Here is a 20,856-nt window from a genome sequence, read left to right as displayed (position 1 = left end):
AATAGGACACTCAGTTGATTGACATTCAACTTTGCAATCATTTGGTTCTACTGAGGAGTAGAATCTGGAAGAAAATTAGATGGCATAGGAGGAGATATTTAGGATACAATTTTGCTTTCTCGGTTACAGTAGACAGCAGCAGATAGCGTGGCCGAGCGGTCTAAGGCGCTGGATTAAGGCTCCAGTCTCTTCGGGGGCGTGGGTTCGAATCCCACCGCTGTCACGGGAGTTTTTCCTGACACAGACCAAGAAGTGAGACGGTGGAGAGCCCTGGAGAAATCTGCAAAACTGAGAGCTCCACAATGAACACAGTGATGTTAAATAGGACTCTCAGTTGATTGACATACAACTTTGCAATCATTTGGGTTTACTGAGGAGTAGAATCTGAAAGAAAATTAGCTGGCATAGGAGGAGATATTTAGGATAAAATTTTGCTTTCTCTGTTATAGTAGACAGCAGCAGATAGCGTGGCCGAGCGGTCTAAGGCGCTGGATTAAGGCTCCAGTCTCTTCGGGGGCGTGGGTTCAAATCCCACCGCTGTCAAGGGAGTTTTTCCTGACACAGACCTAGAAGTGAGACAGTGGAGAGCCCTGGAGAAATATGCAAACCTGAGAGCTCCACAATGAACACAGTGGGACGTGAAATAGGACAATCAGTTGATTGACATTCAACTTTGCAATCATTTGGGTCTACTGAGGAGTAGAATCTGGAAGAAAATTAGATGGCATAGGAGGAGATATTTAGGATAAAATGTTCCTTTCTCGGTTATAGTAGACAGCAGCAGATAGCGTGGCCGAGCGGTCTAAGGCGCTGGATTAAGGCTCCAGTCTCTTCGGGGGCGTGGGTTCGAATCCCACCGCTGTCAAGGGAGTATTTCCTGACACAAACCTAGAAGTGAGACAGTGGAGAGCCCTGGAGAAATATGCTAACCTGAGAGCCCCACAATGAACACAGTGCGATGTAAAATAGGACACTCAGTTGATTGACATACAACTTTGCAATCATATGGGTCTACTGAGGAGTAGAATCTGGAAGAAATTTAGATGGCATAGGAGGAGATATTTAGGATACAATTTTGTTTTCTCGGTTATAGCAGACAGCAGCAGATAGCGTGGCCGAGCGGTCTAAGCCGCTGGATTAAGGCTCCAGTCTCTTCGGGGGCGTGCGTTCGAATCCCATCGCTGTCAAGGGAGTTTTTCCTGACACAAACCTAGAAGTGAGACAGTGGAGAGCCCTGGAGAAATATGCAAACCTGAGAGCCCCACAATGAACACAGTGCGATGTAAAATAGGACACTCAGTTGATTGACATACAACTTTGCAATCATATGGGTCTACTGAGGAGTAGAATCTGGAAGAAATTTAGATGGCATAGGAGGAGATATTTAGGATACAATTTTGTTTTCTCGGTTATAGCAGAGAGCAGCAGATAGCGTGGCCGAGCGGTCTAAGCCGCTGGATTAAGGCTCCAGTCTCTTCGGGGGCGTGCGTTCGAATCCCACCGCTGTCAAGGGAGTTTTTCCTGACACAGACAAAGAAGTGAGAGAGTGGAGAGCCCTGGAGAAATATGCAAACCTGAGAGCCCCACAATGAACACAGTGCAACGTAAAATAGGATACTCAGTTGATTGACATACAACTTTGCAATCATATGGGTCTACTGAGGAGTAAAATCTGGAGGAGTTGGAGAACAATCAAATGGCGTATGAGGAAACATTTAGGTTTCAACTTTGCTTTCTCAATTAGAGCAGACAGCAGCAGATAGCGTGGCCGAGTGGTCTAAGGCGCTGGATTAAGGCTCCAGTCTCTTCGGAGGCGTGGGTTCGAATCCCACCGCTGTCAAGGGAGATTTTCCTGACACAGACCAAGAAGTGAGACAGTGGAGAGCCCTGGAGAAATATGCAAACCTGAGAGCTCCACAATGAACACAGTGGGACGTGAAATAGGACAATCAGTTGATTGACATTCAACTTTGCAATCATTTGGGTCTACTGAGGAGTAGAATCTGGAAGAAAATTAGATGGCATAGGAGGAGACATTTAGTATAAAATGTTCCTTTCTCGGTTATAGTAGACAGCAGCAGATAGCGTGGCCGAGCGGTCTAAGGCCCTGGATTAAGGCTCCAGTCTCTTCCGGGGCGTGGGTTCGAATCCCACCGCTGTCAAGGGACTTTTTCCTGACACAAACCTAGAAGTGAGACAGTGGAGAGCCCTGGAGAAATATGCAAACCTGAGAGCCCCACAATGAACACAGTGCGACGTAAAATAGGACACTCAGTTGATTGACATACAACTTTGCAATCATATGGGTCTACTGAGGAGTAGAATCTGGAAGAAATTTAGATGGCATAGGAGGAGATATTTAGGATACAATTTTGTTTTCTCGGTTATAGTAGACAGCAGCAGATAGCGTGGCCGAGCGGTCTAAGCCGCTGGATTAAGGCTCCAGTCTCTTCGGGGGCGTGCGTTCGAATCCCACCGCTGTCAAGGGAGTTTTTCCTGACACAGACAAAGAAGTGAGAGAGTGGAGAGCCTTGGAGAAATATGCAAACCTGAGAGCCCCACAATGAACACAGTGGGACGTGAAATAGGACACTCAGTTGATTGACATACAACTTTGCAATCATATGGGTCTACTGAGGAGTAAAATCTGGAGGAGTTGGAGAACAATCAAATGGCTTATGAGGAAACATTTAGGTTTCAACTTTGCTTTCTCAATTACAGCAGATAGCAGCAGATAGCGTGGCCGAGCGGTCTAAGGCGCTGGATTAAGCCTCCAGTCTCTTCGGGGGCGTGGGTTCGAATCCCACCGCTGTCAAGGGAGTTTTTCCTGACACAGACCTAGAAGTGAGACAGGGGAGAGCCCTGGAGAAATATGCAAACCTGAGAGCTCCACAATGAACACAGTGGGACGTGAAATAGGACACTCAGTTGATTGACATTCAACTTTGCAATCATTTGGTTCTACTGAGGAGTAGAATCTGGAAGAAAATTAGATGGCATAGGAGGAGATATTTAGGATACAATTTTGCTTTCTCGGTTACAGTAGACAGCAGCAGATAGCGTGGCCGAGCGGTCTAAGGCGCTGGATTAAGGCTCCAGTCTCTTCGGGGGCGTGGGTTCGAATCCCACCGCTGTCAAGGGAGTTTTTCCTGACACAGACCAAGAAGTGAGACGGTGGAGAGCCCTGGAGAAATCTGCAAAACTGAGAGCTCCACAATGAACACAGTGATGTTAAATAGGACTCTCAGTTGATTGACATACAACTTTGCAATCATTTGGGTCTACTGAGGAGTAGAATCTGAAAGAAAATTAGCTGGCATAGGAGGAGATATTTAGGATAAAATTTTGCTTTCTCTGTTATAGTAGACAGCAGCAGATAGCGTGGCCGAGCGGTCTAAGGCGCTGGATTAAGGCTCCAGTCTCTTCGGGGGCGTGGGTTCGAATCCCACCGCTGTCAAGGGAGTTTTTCCTGACACAGACCTAGAAGTGAGACAGTGGAGAGCCCTGGAGAAATATGCAAACCTGAGAGCTCCACAATGAACACAGTGGGACGTGAAATAGGACAATCAGTTGATTGACATTCAACTTTGCAATCATTTGGGTCTACTGAGGAGTAGAATCTGGAAGAAAATTAGATGGCATAGGAGGAGATATTTAGGATAAAATGTTCCTTTCTCGGTTATAGTAGACAGCAGCAGATAGCGTGGCCGAGCGGTCTAAGGCGCTGGATTAAGGCTCCAGTCTCTTCGGGGGCGTGGGTTCGAATCCCACCGCTGTCAAGGGAGTATTTCCTGACACAAACCTAGAAGTGAGACAGTGGAGAGCCCTGGAGAAATATGCTAACCTGAGAGCCCCACAATGAACACAGTGCGATGTAAAATAGGACACTCAGTTGATTGACATACAACTTTGCAATCATATGGGTCTACTGAGGAGTAGAATCTGGAAGAAATTTAGATGGCATAGGAGGAGATATTTAGGATACAATTTTGTTTTCTCGGTTATAGCAGACAGCAGCAGATAGCGTGGCCGAGCGGTCTAAGCCGCTGGATTAAGGCTCCAGTCTCTTCGGGGGCGTGCGTTCGAATCCCATCGCTGTCAAGGGAGTTTTTCCTGACACAAACCTAGAAGTGAGACAGTGGAGAGCCCTGGAGAAATATGCAAACCTGAGAGCCCCACAATGAACACAGTGCGATGTAAAATAGGACACTCAGTTGATTGACATACAACTTTGCAATCATATGGGTCTACTGAGGAGTAGAATCTGGAAGAAATTTAGATGGCATAGGAGGAGATATTTAGGATACAATTTTGTTTTCTCGGTTATAGCAGAGAGCAGCAGATAGCGTGGCCGAGCGGTCTAAGCCGCTGGATTAAGGCTCCAGTCTCTTCGGGGGCGTGCGTTCGAATCCCACCGCTGTCAAGGGAGTTTTTCCTGACACAGACAAAGAAGTGAGAGAGTGGAGAGCCCTGGAGAAATATGCAAACCTGAGAGCCCCACAATGAACACAGTGCAACGTAAAATAGGATACTCAGTTGATTGACATACAACTTTGCAATCATATGGGTCTACTGAGGAGTAAAATCTGGAGGAGTTGGAGAACAATCAAATGGCGTATGAGGAAACATTTAGGTTTCAACTTTGCTTTCTCAATTAGAGCAGACAGCAGCAGATAGCGTGGCCGAGTGGTCTAAGGCGCTGGATTAAGGCTCCAGTCTCTTCGGAGGCGTGGGTTCGAATCCCACCGCTGTCAAGGGAGATTTTCCTGACACAGACCAAGAAGTGAGACAGTGGAGAGCCCTGGAGAAATATGCAAACCTGAGAGCTCCACAATGAACACAGTGGGACGTGAAATAGGACAATCAGTTGATTGACATTCAACTTTGCAATCATTTGGGTCTACTGAGGAGTAGAATCTGGAAGAAATTTAGATGGCATAGGAGGAGATATTTAGGATACAATTTTGTTTTCTCGGTTATAGCAGAGAGCAGCAGATAGCGTGGCCGAGCGGTCTAAGCCGCTGGATTAAGGCTCCAGTCTCTTCGGGGGCGTGCGTTCGAATCCCACCGCTGTCAAGGGAGTTTTTCCTGACACAGACAAAGAAGTGAGAGAGTGGAGAGCCCTGGAGAAATATGCAAACCTGAGAGCCCCACAATGAACACAGTGCAACGTAAAATAGGATACTCAGTTGATTGACATACAACTTTGCAATCATATGGGTCTACTGAGGAGTAAAATCTGGAGGAGTTGGAGAACAATCAAATGGCGTATGAGGAAACATTTAGGTTTCAACTTTGCTTTCTCAATTAGAGCAGACAGCAGCAGATAGCGTGGCCGAGTGGTCTAAGGCGCTGGATTAAGGCTCCAGTCTCTTCGGAGGCGTGGGTTCGAATCCCACCGCTGTCAAGGGAGATTTTCCTGACACAGACCAAGAAGTGAGACAGTGGAGAGCCCTGGAGAAATATGCAAACCTGAGAGCTCCACAATGAACACAGTGGGACGTGAAATAGGACAATCAGTTGATTGACATTCAACTTTGCAATCATTTGGGTCTACTGAGGAGTAGAATCTGGAAGAAAATTAGATGGCATAGGAGGAGACATTTAGTATAAAATGTTCCTTTCTCGGTTATAGTAGACAGCAGCAGATAGCGTGGCCGAGCGGTCTAAGGCCCTGGATTAAGGCTCCAGTCTCTTCCGGGGCGTGGGTTCGAATCCCACCGCTGTCAAGGGACTTTTTCCTGACACAAACCTAGAAGTGAGACAGTGGAGAGCCCTGGAGAAATATGCAAACCTGAGAGCCCCACAATGAACACAGTGCGACGTAAAATAGGACACTCAGTTGATTGACATACAACTTTGCAATCATATGGGTCTACTGAGGAGTAGAATCTGGAAGAAATTTAGATGGCATAGGAGGAGATATTTAGGATACAATTTTGTTTTCTCGGTTATAGTAGACAGCAGCAGATAGCGTGGCCGAGCGGTCTAAGCCGCTGGATTAAGGCTCCAGTCTCTTCGGGGGCGTGCGTTCGAATCCCACCGCTGTCAAGGGAGTTTTTCCTGACACAGACAAAGAAGTGAGAGAGTGGAGAGCCTTGGAGAAATATGCAAACCTGAGAGCCCCACAATGAACACAGTGGGACGTGAAATAGGACACTCAGTTGATTGACATACAACTTTGCAATCATATGGGTCTACTGAGGAGTAAAATCTGGAGGAGTTGGAGAACAATCAAATGGCTTATGAGGAAACATTTAGGTTTCAACTTTGCTTTCTCAATTACAGCAGATAGCAGCAGATAGCGTGGCCGAGCGGTCTAAGGCGCTGGATTAAGCCTCCAGTCTCTTCGGGGGCGTGGGTTCGAATCCCACCGCTGTCAAGGGAGTTTTTCCTGACACAGACCTAGAAGTGAGACAGGGGAGAGCCCTGGAGAAATATGCAAACCTGAGAGCTCCACAATGAACACAGTGGGACGTGAAATAGGACACTCAGTTGATTGACATTCAACTTTGCAATCATTTGGTTCTACTGAGGAGTAGAATCTGGAAGAAAATTAGATGGCATAGGAGGAGATATTTAGGATACAATTTTGCTTTCTCGGTTACAGTAGACAGCAGCAGATAGCGTGGCCGAGCGGTCTAAGGCGCTGGATTAAGGCTCCAGTCTCTTCGGGGGCGTGGGTTCGAATCCCACCGCTGTCAAGGGAGTTTTTCCTGACACAGACCAAGAAGTGAGACGGTGGAGAGCCCTGGAGAAATCTGCAAAACTGAGAGCTCCACAATGAACACAGTGATGTTAAATAGGACTCTCAGTTGATTGACATACAACTTTGCAATCATTTGGGTCTACTGAGGAGTAGAATCTGAAAGAAAATTAGCTGGCATAGGAGGAGATATTTAGGATAAAATTTTGCTTTCTCTGTTATAGTAGACAGCAGCAGATAGCGTGGCCGAGCGGTCTAAGGCGCTGGATTAAGGCTCCAGTCTCTTCGGGGGCGTGGGTTCGAATCCCACCGCTGTCAAGGGAGTTTTTCCTGACACAGACCTAGAAGTGAGACAGTGGAGAGCCCTGGAGAAATATGCAAACCTGAGAGCTCCACAATGAACACAGTGGGACGTGAAATAGGACAATCAGTTGATTGACATTCAACTTTGCAATCATTTGGGTCTACTGAGGAGTAGAATCTGGAAGAAAATTAGATGGCATAGGAGGAGATATTTAGGATAAAATGTTCCTTTCTCGGTTATAGTAGACAGCAGCAGATAGCGTGGCCGAGCGGTCTAAGGCGCTGGATTAAGGCTCCAGTCTCTTCGGGGGCGTGGGTTCGAATCCCACCGCTGTCAAGGGAGTATTTCCTGACACAAACCTAGAAGTGAGACAGTGGAGAGCCCTGGAGAAATATGCTAACCTGAGAGCCCCACAATGAACACAGTGCGATGTAAAATAGGACACTCAGTTGATTGACATACAACTTTGCAATCATATGGGTCTACTGAGGAGTAGAATCTGGAAGAAATTTAGATGGCATAGGAGGAGATATTTAGGATACAATTTTGTTTTCTCGGTTATAGCAGACAGCAGCAGATAGCGTGGCCGAGCGGTCTAAGCCGCTGGATTAAGGCTCCAGTCTCTTCGGGGGCGTGCGTTCGAATCCCATCGCTGTCAAGGGAGTTTTTCCTGACACAAACCTAGAAGTGAGACAGTGGAGAGCCCTGGAGAAATATGCAAACCTGAGAGCCCCACAATGAACACAGTGCGATGTAAAATAGGACACTCAGTTGATTGACATACAACTTTGCAATCATATGGGTCTACTGAGGAGTAGAATCTGGAAGAAATTTAGATGGCATAGGAGGAGATATTTAGGATACAATTTTGTTTTCTCGGTTATAGCAGAGAGCAGCAGATAGCGTGGCCGAGCGGTCTAAGCCGCTGGATTAAGGCTCCAGTCTCTTCGGGGGCGTGCGTTCGAATCCCACCGCTGTCAAGGGAGTTTTTCCTGACACAGACAAAGAAGTGAGAGAGTGGAGAGCCCTGGAGAAATATGCAAACCTGAGAGCCCCACAATGAACACAGTGCAACGTAAAATAGGATACTCAGTTGATTGACATACAACTTTGCAATCATATGGGTCTACTGAGGAGTAAAATCTGGAGGAGTTGGAGAACAATCAAATGGCGTATGAGGAAACATTTAGGTTTCAACTTTGCTTTCTCAATTAGAGCAGACAGCAGCAGATAGCGTGGCCGAGTGGTCTAAGGCGCTGGATTAAGGCTCCAGTCTCTTCGGAGGCGTGGGTTCGAATCCCACCGCTGTCAAGGGAGATTTTCCTGACACAGACCAAGAAGTGAGACAGTGGAGAGCCCTGGAGAAATATGCAAACCTGAGAGCTCCACAATGAACACAGTGGGACGTGAAATAGGACAATCAGTTGATTGACATTCAACTTTGCAATCATTTGGGTCTACTGAGGAGTAGAATCTGGAAGAAAATTAGATGGCATAGGAGGAGACATTTAGTATAAAATGTTCCTTTCTCGGTTATAGTAGACAGCAGCAGATAGCGTGGCCGAGCGGTCTAAGGCCCTGGATTAAGGCTCCAGTCTCTTCCGGGGCGTGGGTTCGAATCCCACCGCTGTCAAGGGACTTTTTCCTGACACAAACCTAGAAGTGAGACAGTGGAGAGCCCTGGAGAAATATGCAAACCTGAGAGCCCCACAATGAACACAGTGCGACGTAAAATAGGACACTCAGTTGATTGACATACAACTTTGCAATCATATGGGTCTACTGAGGAGTAGAATCTGGAAGAAATTTAGATGGCATAGGAGGAGATATTTAGGATACAATTTTGTTTTCTCGGTTATAGTAGACAGCAGCAGATAGCGTGGCCGAGCGGTCTAAGCCGCTGGATTAAGGCTCCAGTCTCTTCGGGGGCGTGCGTTCGAATCCCACCGCTGTCAAGGGAGTTTTTCCTGACACAGACAAAGAAGTGAGAGAGTGGAGAGCCTTGGAGAAATATGCAAACCTGAGAGCCCCACAATGAACACAGTGGGACGTGAAATAGGACACTCAGTTGATTGACATACAACTTTGCAATCATATGGGTCTACTGAGGAGTAAAATCTGGAGGAGTTGGAGAACAATCAAATGGCTTATGAGGAAACATTTAGGTTTCAACTTTGCTTTCTCAATTACAGCAGATAGCAGCAGATAGCGTGGCCGAGCGGTCTAAGGCGCTGGATTAAGGCTCCAGTCTCTTCGGGGGCGTGGGTTCGAATCCCACCGCTGTCAAGGGAGTTTTTCCTGACACAGACCTAGAAGTGAGACAGGGGAGAGCCCTGGAGAAATATGCAAACCTGAGAGCTCCACAATGAACACAGTGGGACGTGAAATAGGACACTCAGTTGATTGACATTCAACTTTGCAATCATTTGGTTCTACTGAGGAGTAGAATCTGGAAGAAAATTAGATGGCATAGGAGGAGATATTTAGGATACAATTTTGCTTTCTCGGTTACAGTAGACAGCAGCAGATAGCGTGGCCGAGCGGTCTAAGGCGCTGGATTAAGGCTCCAGTCTCTTCGGGGGCGTGGGTTCGAATCCCACCGCTGTCAAGGGAGTTTTTCCTGACACAGACCAAGAAGTGAGACGGTGGAGAGCCCTGGAGAAATCTGCAAAACTGAGAGCTCCACAATGAACACAGTGATGTTAAATAGGACTCTCAGTTGATTGACATACAACTTTGCAATCATTTGGGTCTACTGAGGAGTAGAATCTGAAAGAAAATTAGCTGGCATAGGAGGAGATATTTAGGATAAAATTTTGCTTTCTCTGTTATAGTAGACAGCAGCAGATAGCGTGGCCGAGCGGTCTAAGGCGCTGGATTAAGGCTCCAGTCTCTTCGGGGGCGTGGGTTCGAATCCCACCGCTGTCAAGGGAGTTTTTCCTGACACAGACCTAGAAGTGAGACAGTGGAGAGCCCTGGAGAAATATGCAAACCTGAGAGCTCCACAATGAACACAGTGGGACGTGAAATAGGACAATCAGTTGATTGACATTCAACTTTGCAATCATTTGGGTCTACTGAGGAGTAGAATCTGGAAGAAAATTAGATGGCATAGGAGGAGATATTTAGGATAAAATTTTCCTTTCTCGGTTATGGTAGACAGCAGCAGATAGCGTGGCCGAGCGGTCTAAGGCGCTGGATTAAGGCTCCAGTCTCTTCGGGGGCGTGGGTTCGAATCCCACCGCTGTCAAGGGAGTTTTTCCTGACACAAACCTAGAAGTGAGACAGTGGAGAGCCCTGGAGAAATATGCAAACCTGAGAGCCCCACAATGAACACAGTGTGATGTAAAATAGGACACTCAGTTGATTGACATACAACTTTGCAATCATATGGGTCTACTGAGGAGTAGAATCTGGAAGAAATTTAGATGGCATAGGAGGAGATATTTAGGATACAATTTTGTTTTCTCGGTTATAGCAGACAGCAGCAGATAGCGTGGCCGAGCGGTCTAAGCCGCTGGATTAAGGCTCCAGTCTCTTCGGGGGCGTGCGTTCGAATCCCACCGCTGTCAAGGGAGTTTTTCCTGACACAAACCTAGAAGTGAGACAGTGGAGAGCCCTGGAGAAATATGCAAACCTGAGAGCCCCACAATGAACACAGTGCGATGTAAAATAGGACACTCAGTTGATTGACATACAACTTTGCAATCATATGGGTCTACTGAGGAGTAGAATCTGGAAGAAATTTAGATGGCATAGGAGGAGATATTTAGGATACAATTTTGTTTTCTCGGTTATAGCAGACAGCAGCAGATAGCGTGGCCGAGCGGTCTAAGCCGCTGGATTAAGGCTCCAGTCTCTTCGGGGGCGTGCGTTCGAATCCCACCGCTGTCAAGGGAGTTTTTCCTGACACAGACAAAGAAGTGAGAGAGTGGAGAGCCCTGGAGAAATATGCAAACCTGAGAGCCCCACAATGAACACAGTGGGACGTGAAATAGGACACTCAGTTGATTGACATACAACTTTGCAATCATATGGGTCTACTGAGGAGTAAAATCTGGAGGAGTTGGAGAACAATCAAATGGCTTATGAGGAAACATTTAGGTTTCAACTTTGCTTTCTCAATTACAGCAGATAGCAGCAGATAGCGTGGCCGAGCGGTCTAAGGCGCTGGATTAAGGCTCCAGTCTCTTCGGGGGCGTGGGTTCGAATCCCACCGCTGTCAAAGGAGTTTTTCCTGACACAGACCTAGAAGTGAGACAGGGGAGAGCCCTGGAGAAATATGCAAACCTGAGAGCTCCACAATGAACACAGTGGGACGTGAAATAGGACACTCAGTTGATTGACATTCAACTTTGCAATCATTTGGTTCTACTGAGGAGTAGAATCTGGAAGAAAATTAGATGGCATAGGAGGAGATATTTAGGATACAATTTTGCTTTCTCGGTTACAGTAGACAGCAGCAGATAGCGTGGCCGAGCGGTCTAAGGCGCTGGATTAAGGCTCCAGTCTCTTCGGGGGCGTGGGTTCGAATCCCACCGCTGTCAAGGGAGTTTTTCCTGACACAGACCAAGAAGTGAGACGGTGGAGAGCCCTGGAGAAATCTGCAAAACTGAGACCTCCACAATGAACACAGTGATGTTAAATAGGACTCTCAGTTGATTGACATACAACTTTGCAATCATTTGGGTCTACTGAGGAGTAGAATCTGAAAGAAAATTAGCTGGCATAGGAGGAGATATTTAGGATACAATTTTGCTTTCTCTGTTATAGTAGACAGCAGCAGATAGCGTGGCCGAGCGGTCTAAGGCGCTGGATTAAGGCTCCAGTCTCTTCGGGGGCGTGGGTTCGAATCCCACCGCTGTCAAGGGAGTTTTTCCTGACACAGACCTAGAAGTGAGACAGTGGAGAGCCCTGGAGAAATATGCAAACCTGAGAGCTCCACAATGAACACAGTGGGACGTGAAATAGGACAATCAGTTGATTGACATTCAACTTTGCAATCATTTGGGTCTACTGAGGAGTAGAATCTGGAAGAAAATTAGATGGCATAGGAGGAGATATTTAGGATACAATTTTCCTTTCTCGGTTATGGTAGACAGCAGCAGATAGCGTGGCCGAGCGGTCTAAGGCGCTGGATTAAGGCTCCAGTCTCTTCCGGGGCGTGGGTTCGAATCCCACCGCTGTCAAGGGACTTTTTCCTGACACAAACCTAGAAGTGAGACAGTGGAGAGCCCTGGAGAAATATGCAAACCTGAGAGCCCCACAATGAACACAGTGCGATGTAAAATAGGACACTCAGTTGATTGACATACAACTTTGCAATCATATGGGTCTACTGAGGAGTAGAATCTGGAAGAAATTTAGATGGCATAGGAGGAGATATTTAGGATACAATTTTGTTTTCTCGGTTATAGCAGACAGCAGCAGATAGCGTGGCCGAGCGGTCTAAGCCGCTGGATTAAGGCTCCAGTCTCTTCGGGGGCGTGCGTTCGAATCCCACCGCTGTCAAGGGAGTTTTTCCTGACACAAACCTAGAAGTGAGACAGTGGAGAGCCCTGGAGAAATATGCAAACCTGAGAGCCCCACAATGAACACAGTGCGATGTAAAATAGGACACTCAGTTGATTGACATACAACTTTGCAATCATATGGGTCTACTGAGGAGTAGAATCTGGAAGAAATTTAGATGACATAGGAGGAGATATTTAGGATACAATTTTGTTTTCTCGGTTATAGCAGACAGCAGCAGATAGCGTGGCCGAGCGGTCTAAGCCGCTGGATTAAGGCTCCAGTCTCTTCGGGGGCGTGCGTTCGAATCCCACCGCTGTCAAGGGAGTTTTTCCTGACACAGACAAAGAAGTGAGAGAGTGGAGAGCCCTGGAGAAATATGCAAACCTGAGAGCCCCACAATGAACACAGTGCAACGTAAAATAGGATACTCAGTTGATTGACATACAACTTTGCAATCATATGGGTCTACTGAGGAGTAAAATCTGGAGGAGTTGGAGAACAATCAAATGGCGTATGAGGAAACATTTAGGTTTCAACTTTGCTTTCTCAATTAGAGCAGACAGCAGCAGATAGCGTGGCCGAGTGGTCTAAGGCGCTGGATTAAGGCTCCAGTCTCTTCGGAGGCGTGGGTTCGAATCCCACCGCTGTCAAGGGAGATTTTCCTGACACAGACCAAGAAGTGAGACAGTGGAGAGCCCTGGAGAAATATGCAAACCTGAGAGCTCCACAATGAACACAGTGGGACGTGAAATAGGACAATCAGTTGATTGACATTCAACTTTGCAATCATTTGGGTCTACTGAGGAGTAGAATCTGGAAGAAAATTAGATGGCATAGGAGGAGACATTTAGGATAAAATGTTCCTTTCTCGGTTATAGTAGACAGCAGCAGATAGCGTGGCCGAGCGGTCTAAGGCGCTGGATTAAGGCTCCAGTCTCTTCCGGGGCATGGGTTCGAATCCCACCGCTGTCAAGGGACTTATTCCTGACACAAACCTAGAAGTGAGACAGTGGAGAGCCCTGGAGAAATTTGCAAACCTGAGAGCCCCACAATGAACACAGTGCGATGTAAAATAGGACACTCAGTTGATTGACATACAACTTTGCAATCATATGGGTCTACTGAGGAGTAGAATCTGGAAGAAATTTAGATGGCATAGGAGGAGATATTTAGGATACAATTTTGTTTTCTCGGTTATAGTAGACAGCAGCAGATAGCGTGGCCGAGCGGTCTAAGCCGCTGGATTAAGGCTCCAGTCTCTTCGGGGGCGTGCGTTCGAATCCCACCGCTGTCAAGGGAGTTTTTCCTGACACAGACAAAGAAGTGAGAGAGTGGAGAGCCCTGGAGAAATATGCAAACCTGAGAGCCCCACAATGAACACAGTGGGACGTGAAATAGGACACTCAGTTGATTGACATACAACTTTGCAATCATATGGGTCTACTGAGGAGTAAAATCTGGAGGAGTTGGAGAACAATCAAATGGCTTATGAGGAAACATTTAGGTTTCAACTTTGCTTTCTCAATTACAGCAGATAGCAGCAGATAGCGTGGCCGAGCGGTCTAAGGCGCTGGATTAAGGCTCCAGTCTCTTCGGGGGCGTGGGTTCGAATCCCACCGCTGTCAAGGGAGTTTTTCCTGACACAGACCTAGAAGTGAGACAGGGGAGAGCCCTGGAGAAATATGCAAACCTGAGAGCTCCACAATGAACACAGTGGGACGTGAAATAGGACACTCAGTTGATTGACATTCAACTTTGCAATCATTTGGTTCTACTGAGGAGTAGAATCTGGAAGAAAATTAGATGGCATAGGAGGAGATATTTAGGATACAATTTTGCTTTCTCGGTTACAGTAGACAGCAGCAGATAGCGTGGCCGAGCGGTCTAAGGCGCTGGATTAAGGCTCCAGTCTCTTCGGGGGCGTGGGTTCGAATCCCACCGCTGTCAAGGGAGTTTTTCCTGACACAGACCTAGAAGTGAGACAGTGGAGAGCCCTGGAGAAATATGCAAACCTGAGAGCTCCACAATGAACACAGTGGGACGTGAAATAGGACAATCAGTTGATTGACATTCAACTTTGCAATCATTTGGGTCTACTGATGAGTAGAATCTGAAAGAAAATTAGATGGCATAGGAGGAGATATTTAGGATAAAATTTTCCTTTCTCGGTTATGGTAGACAGCAGCAGATAGCGTGGCCGAGCGGTCTAAGGCGCTGGATTAAGGCTCCAGTCTCTTCGGGGGCGTGGGTTCGAATCCCACCGCTGTCAAGGGAGTTTTTCCTGACACAAACCTAGAAGTGAGACAGTGGAGAGCCCTGGAGAAATATGCAAACCTGAGAGCCCCACAATGAACACAGTGCGATGTAAAATAGGACACTCAGTTGATTGACATACAACTTTGCAATCATATGGGTCTACTGAGGAGTAGAATCTGGAAAAAATTTAGATGGCATAGGAGGAGATATTTAGGATACAATTTTGTTTTCTCGGTTATAGTAGACAGCAGCAGATAGCGTGGCCGAGCGGTCTAAGCCGCTGGATTAAGGCTCCAGTCTCTTCGGGGGCGTGCGTTCGAATCCCACCGCTGTCAAGGGAGTTTTTCCTGACACAGACAAAGAAGTGAGAGAGTGGAGAGCCCTGGAGAAATATGCAAACCTGAGAGCCCCACAATGAACACAGTGCAACGTAAAATAGGACACTCAGTTGATTGACATACAACTTTGCAATCATATGGGTCTACTGAGGAGTAAAATCTGGAGGAGTTGGAGAACAATCAAATGGCTTATGAGGAAACATTTAGGTTTCAACTTTGCTTTCTCAATTACAGCAGATAGCAGCAGATAGCGTGGCCGAGTGGTCTAAGGCGCTGGATTAAGGCTCCAGTCTCTTCGGGGGCGTGGGTTCGAATCCCACCGCTGTCAAGGGAGTTTTTCCTGACACAGACCAAGAAGTGAGACGGTGGAGAGCCCTGGAGAAATCTGCAAAACTGAGAGCTCCACAATGAACACAGTGATGTTAAATAGGACTCTCAGTTGATTCACATACAACTTTGCAATCATTTGGGTCTACTGAGGAGTAGAATCTGGAAGAAAATTATATGGCATAGGAGGAGATATTTAGGATAAAATGTTGCTTTCTCGGTTATAGTAGACAGCAGCAGATAGCGTGGCCGAGCGGTATAAGGCGCTCGATTAAGGCTCCAGTCTCTTCGGGGGCATGGGTTCGAATCCCACCGCTGTCAAGGGAGTTTTTCCTGACACAGACCTAGAAGTGAGACAGTGGAGAGCCCTGGAGAAATATGCAAACCTGAGAGCTCCACAATGAACACAGTGCGACGTGAAATAGGACACTCAGTTGATTGACATTCAACTTTGCAATCATTTGGGTCTACTGAGGAGTAGAATCTGGAAGAAAATTAGATGGCATAGGAGGAGATATTTAGGATACAATTTTGCTTTCTCGGTTATAGTAGACAGCAGCAGATAGCGTGGCCGAGCGGTCTAAGGCGCTGGATTAAGGCTCCAGTCTCTTCGGGGGCGTGGGTTCGAATCCCACCGCTGTCAAGGGAGTTTTTCCTGACACAGACCTAGAAGTGAGACAGTGGAGAGCCCTGGAGAAATATGCAAACCTGAGAGCTCCACAATGAACACAGTGGGACGTGAAATAGGACACTCAGTTGATTGACATTCAACTTTGCAATCATTTGGTTCTACTGAGGAGTAGAATCTGGAAGAAAATTAGATGGCATAGGAGGAGATATTTAGGATACAATTTTGCTTTCTCGGTTACAGTAGACAGCAGCAGATAGCGTGGCCGAGCGGTCTAAGGCGCTGGATTAAGGCTCCAGTCTCTTCGGGGGCGTGGGTTCGAATCCCACCGCTGTCACGGGAGTTTTTCCTGACACAGACCAAGAAGTGAGACGGTGGAGAGCCCTGGAGAAATCTGCAAAACTGAGAGCTCCACAATGAACACAGTGATGTTAAATAGGACTCTCAGTTGATTGACATACAACTTTGCAATCATTTGGGTTTACTGAGGAGTAGAATCTGAAAGAAAATTAGCTGGCATAGGAGGAGATATTTAGGATAAAATTTTGCTTTCTCTGTTATAGTAGACAGCAGCAGATAGCGTGGCCGAGCGGTCTAAGGCGCTGGATTAAGGCTCCAGTCTCTTCTGGGGCGTGGGTTCAAATCCCACCGCTGTCAAGGGAGTTTTTCCTGACACAGACCTAGAAGTGAGACAGTGGAGAGCCCTGGAGAAATATGCAAACCTGAGAGCTCCACAATGAACACAGTGGGACGTGAAATAGGACAATCAGTTGATTGACATTCAACTTTGCAATCATTTGGGTCTACTGAGGAGTAGAATCTGGAAGAAAATTAGATGGCATAGGAGGAGATATTTAGGATAAAATGTTCCTTTCTCGGTTATAGTAGACAGCAGCAGATAGCGTGGCCGAGCGGTCTAAGGCGCTGGATTAAGGCTCCAGTCTCTTCGGGGGCGTGGGTTCGAATCCCACCGCTGTCAAGGGAGTATTTCCTGACACAAACCTAGAAGTGAGACAGTGGAGAGCCCTGGAGAAATATGCTAACCTGAGAGCCCCACAATGAACACAGTGCGATGTAAAATAGGACACTCAGTTGATTGACATACAACTTTGCAATCATATGGGTCTACTGAGGAGTAGAATCTGGAAGAAATTTAGATGGCATAGGAGGAGATATTTAGGATACAATTTTGTTTTCTCGGTTATAGCAGACAGCAGCAGATAGCGTGGCCGAGCGGTCTAAGCCGCTGGATTAAGGCTCCAGTCTCTTCGGGGGCGTGCGTTCGAATCCCATCGCTGTCAAGGGAGTTTTTCCTGACACAAACCTAGAAGTGAGACAGTGGAGAGCCCTGGAGAAATATGCAAACCTGAGAGCCCCACAATGAACACAGTGCGATGTAAAATAGGACACTCAGTTGATTGACATACAACTTTGCAATCATATGGGTCTACTGAGGAGTAGAATCTGGAAGAAATTTAGATGGCATAGGAGGAGATATTTAGGATACAATTTTGTTTTCTCGGTTATAGCAGACAGCAGCAGATAGCGTGGCCGAGCGGTCTAAGCCGCTGGATTAAGGCTCCAGTCTCTTCGGGGGCGTGCGTTCGAATCCCACCGCTGTCAAGGGAGTTTTTCCTGACACAGACAAAGAAGTGAGAGAGTGGAGAGCCCTGGAGAAATATGCAAACCTGAGAGCCCCACAATGAACACAGTGCAACGTAAAATAGGATACTCAGTTGATTGACATACAACTTTGCAATCATATGGGTCTACTGAGGAGTAAAATCTGGAGGAGTTGGAGAACAATCAAATGGCGTATGAGGAAACATTTAGGTTTCAACTTTGCTTTCTCAATTAGAGCAGACAGCAGCAGATAGCGTGGCCGAGTGGTCTAAGGCGCTGGATTAAGGCTCCAGTCTCTTCGGAGGCGTGGGTTCGAATCCCACCGCTGTCAAGGGAGATTTTCCTGACACAGACCAAGAAGTGAGACAGTGGAGAGCCCTGGAGAAATATGCAAACCTGAGAGCTCCACAATGAACACAGTGGGACGTGAAATAGGACAATCAGTTGATTGACATTCAACTTTGCAATCATTTGGGTCTACTGAGGAGTAGAATCTGGAAGAAAATTAGATGGCATAGGAGGAGACATTTAGGATAAAATGTTCCTTTCTCGGTTATAGTAGACAGCAGCAGATAGCGTGGCCGAGCGGTCTAAGGCGCTGGATTAAGGCTCCAGTCTCTTCCGGGGCGTGGGTTCGAATCCCACCGCTGTCAAGGGACTTTTTCCTGACACAGACCAAGAAGTGAGACGGTGGAGAGCCCTGGAGAAATCTGCAAAACTGAGAGCTCCACAATGAACACAGTGATGTTAAATAGGACTCTCAGTTGATTGACATACAACTTTGCAATCATTTGGGTCTACTGAGGAGTAGAATCTGAAAGAAAATTAGCTGGCATAGGAGGAGATATTTAGGATAAAATTTTGCTTTCTCTGTTATAGTAGACAGCAGCAGATAGCGTGGCCGAGCGGTCTAAGGCGCTGGATTAAGGCTCCAGTCTCTTCGGGGGCGTGGGTTCGAATCCCACCGCTGTCAAGGGAGTTTTTCCTGACACAGACCTAGAAGTGAGACAGTGGAGAGCCCTGGAGAAATATGCAAACCTGAGAGCTCCACAATGAACACAGTGGGACGTGAAATAGGACAATCAGTTGATTGACATTCAACTTTGCAATCATTTGGGTCTACTGAGGAGTAGAATCTGGAAGAAAATTAGATGGCATAGGAGGAGATATTTAGGATAAAATTTTCCTTTCTCGGTTATGGTAGACAGCAGCAGATAGCGTGGCCGAGCGGTCTAAGGCGCTGGATTAAGGCTCCAGTCTCTTCGGGGGCGTGGGTTCGAATCCCACCGCTGTCAAGGGAGTTTTTCCTGACACAAACCTAGAAGTGAGACAGTGGAGAGCCCTGGAGAAATATGCAAACCTGAGAGCCCCACAATGAACACAGTGATGTTAAATAGGACTCTCAGTTGATTGACATACAACTTTGCAATCATTTGGGTCTACTGAGGAGTAGAATCTGAAAGAAAATTAGCTGGCATAGGAGGAGATATTTAGGATAAAATTTTGCTTTCTCTGTTATAGTAGACAGCAGCAGATAGCGTGGCCGAGCGGTCTAAGGCGCTGGATTAAGGCTCCAGTCTCTTCGGGGGCGTGGGTTCGAATCCCACCGCTGTCAAGGGAGTTTTTCCTGACACAGACCTAGAAGTGAGACAGTGGAGAGCCCTGGAGAAATATGCAAACCTGAGAGCTCCACAATGAACACAGTGGGACGTGAAATAGGACAATCAGTTGATTGACATTCAACTTTGCAATCATTTGGGTCTACTGAGGAGTAGAATCTGGAAGAAAATTAGATGGCATAGGAGGAGATATTTAGGATAAAATGTTCCTTTCTCGGTTATAGTAGACAGCAGCAGATAGCGTGGCCGAGCGGTCTAAGGCGCTGGATTAAGGCTCCAGTCTCTTCGGGGGCGTGGGTTCGAATCCCACCGCTGTCAAGGGAGTTTTTCCTGACACAAACCTAGAAGTGAGACAGTGGAGAGCCCTGGAGAAATATGCTAACCTGAGAGCCCCACAATGAACACAGTGTGATGTAAAATAGGACACTCAGTTGATTGACATACAACTTTGCAATCATATGGGTCTACTGAGGAGTAGAATCTGGAAGAAATTTAGATGGCATAGGAGGAGATATTTAGGATACAATTTTGTTTTCTCGGTTATAGCAGACAGCAGCAGATAGCGTGGCCGAGCGGTCTAAGCCGCTGGATTAAGGCTCCAGTCTCTTCGGGGGCGTGCGTTCGAATCCCACCGCTGTCAAGGGAGTTTTTCCTGACACAAACCTAGAAGTGAGACAGTGGAGAGCCCTGGAGAAATATGCAAACCTGAGAGCCCCACAATGAACACAGTGCGATGTAAAATAGGACACTCAGTTGATTGACATACAACTTTGCAATCATATGGGTCTACTGAGGAGTAGAATCTGGAAGAAATTTAGATGGCATAGGAGGAGATATTTAGGATACAATTTTGTTTTCTCGGTTATAGCAGACAGCAGCAGATAGCGTGGCCGAGCGGTCTAAGCCGCTGGATTAAGGCTCCAGTCTCTTCGGGGGCGTGCGTTCGAATCCCACCGCTGTCAAGGGAGTTTTTCCTGACACAGACAAAGAAGTGAGAGAGTGGAGAGCCCTGGAGAAATATGCAAACCTGAGAGCCCCACAATGAACACAGTGCAACGTAAAATAGGATACTCAGTTGATTGACATACAACTTTGCAATCATATGGGTCTACTGAGGAGTAAAATCTGGAGGAGTTGGAGAACAATCAAATGGCGTATGAGGAAACATTTAGGTTTCAACTTTGCTTTCTCAATTAGAGCAGACAGCAGCAGATAGCGTGGCCGAGTGGTCTAAGGCGCTGGATTAAGGCTCCAGTCTCTTCGGAGGCGTGGGTTCGAATCCCACCGCTGTCAAGGGAGATTTTCCTGACACAGACCAAGAAGTGAGACAGTGGAGAGCCCTGGAGAAATATGCAAACCTGAGAGCTCCACAATGAACACAGTGGGACGTGAAATAGGACAATCAGTTGATTGACATTCAACTTTGCAATCATTTGGGTCTACTGAGGAGTAGAATCTGGAAGAAAATTAGATGGCATAGGAGGAGACATTTAGGATAAAATGTTCCTTTCTCGGTTATAGTAGACAGCAGCAGATAGCGT

Source organism: Notolepis coatsorum, assembly GCF_963971535.1.
Source record: "Notolepis coatsorum genome assembly, chromosome: 13".
Classification (NCBI taxonomy): Eukaryota; Metazoa; Chordata; class Actinopteri; order Aulopiformes; family Paralepididae; genus Notolepis; species Notolepis coatsorum.
Note: the sequence above shows the minus strand (reverse complement) of the source record.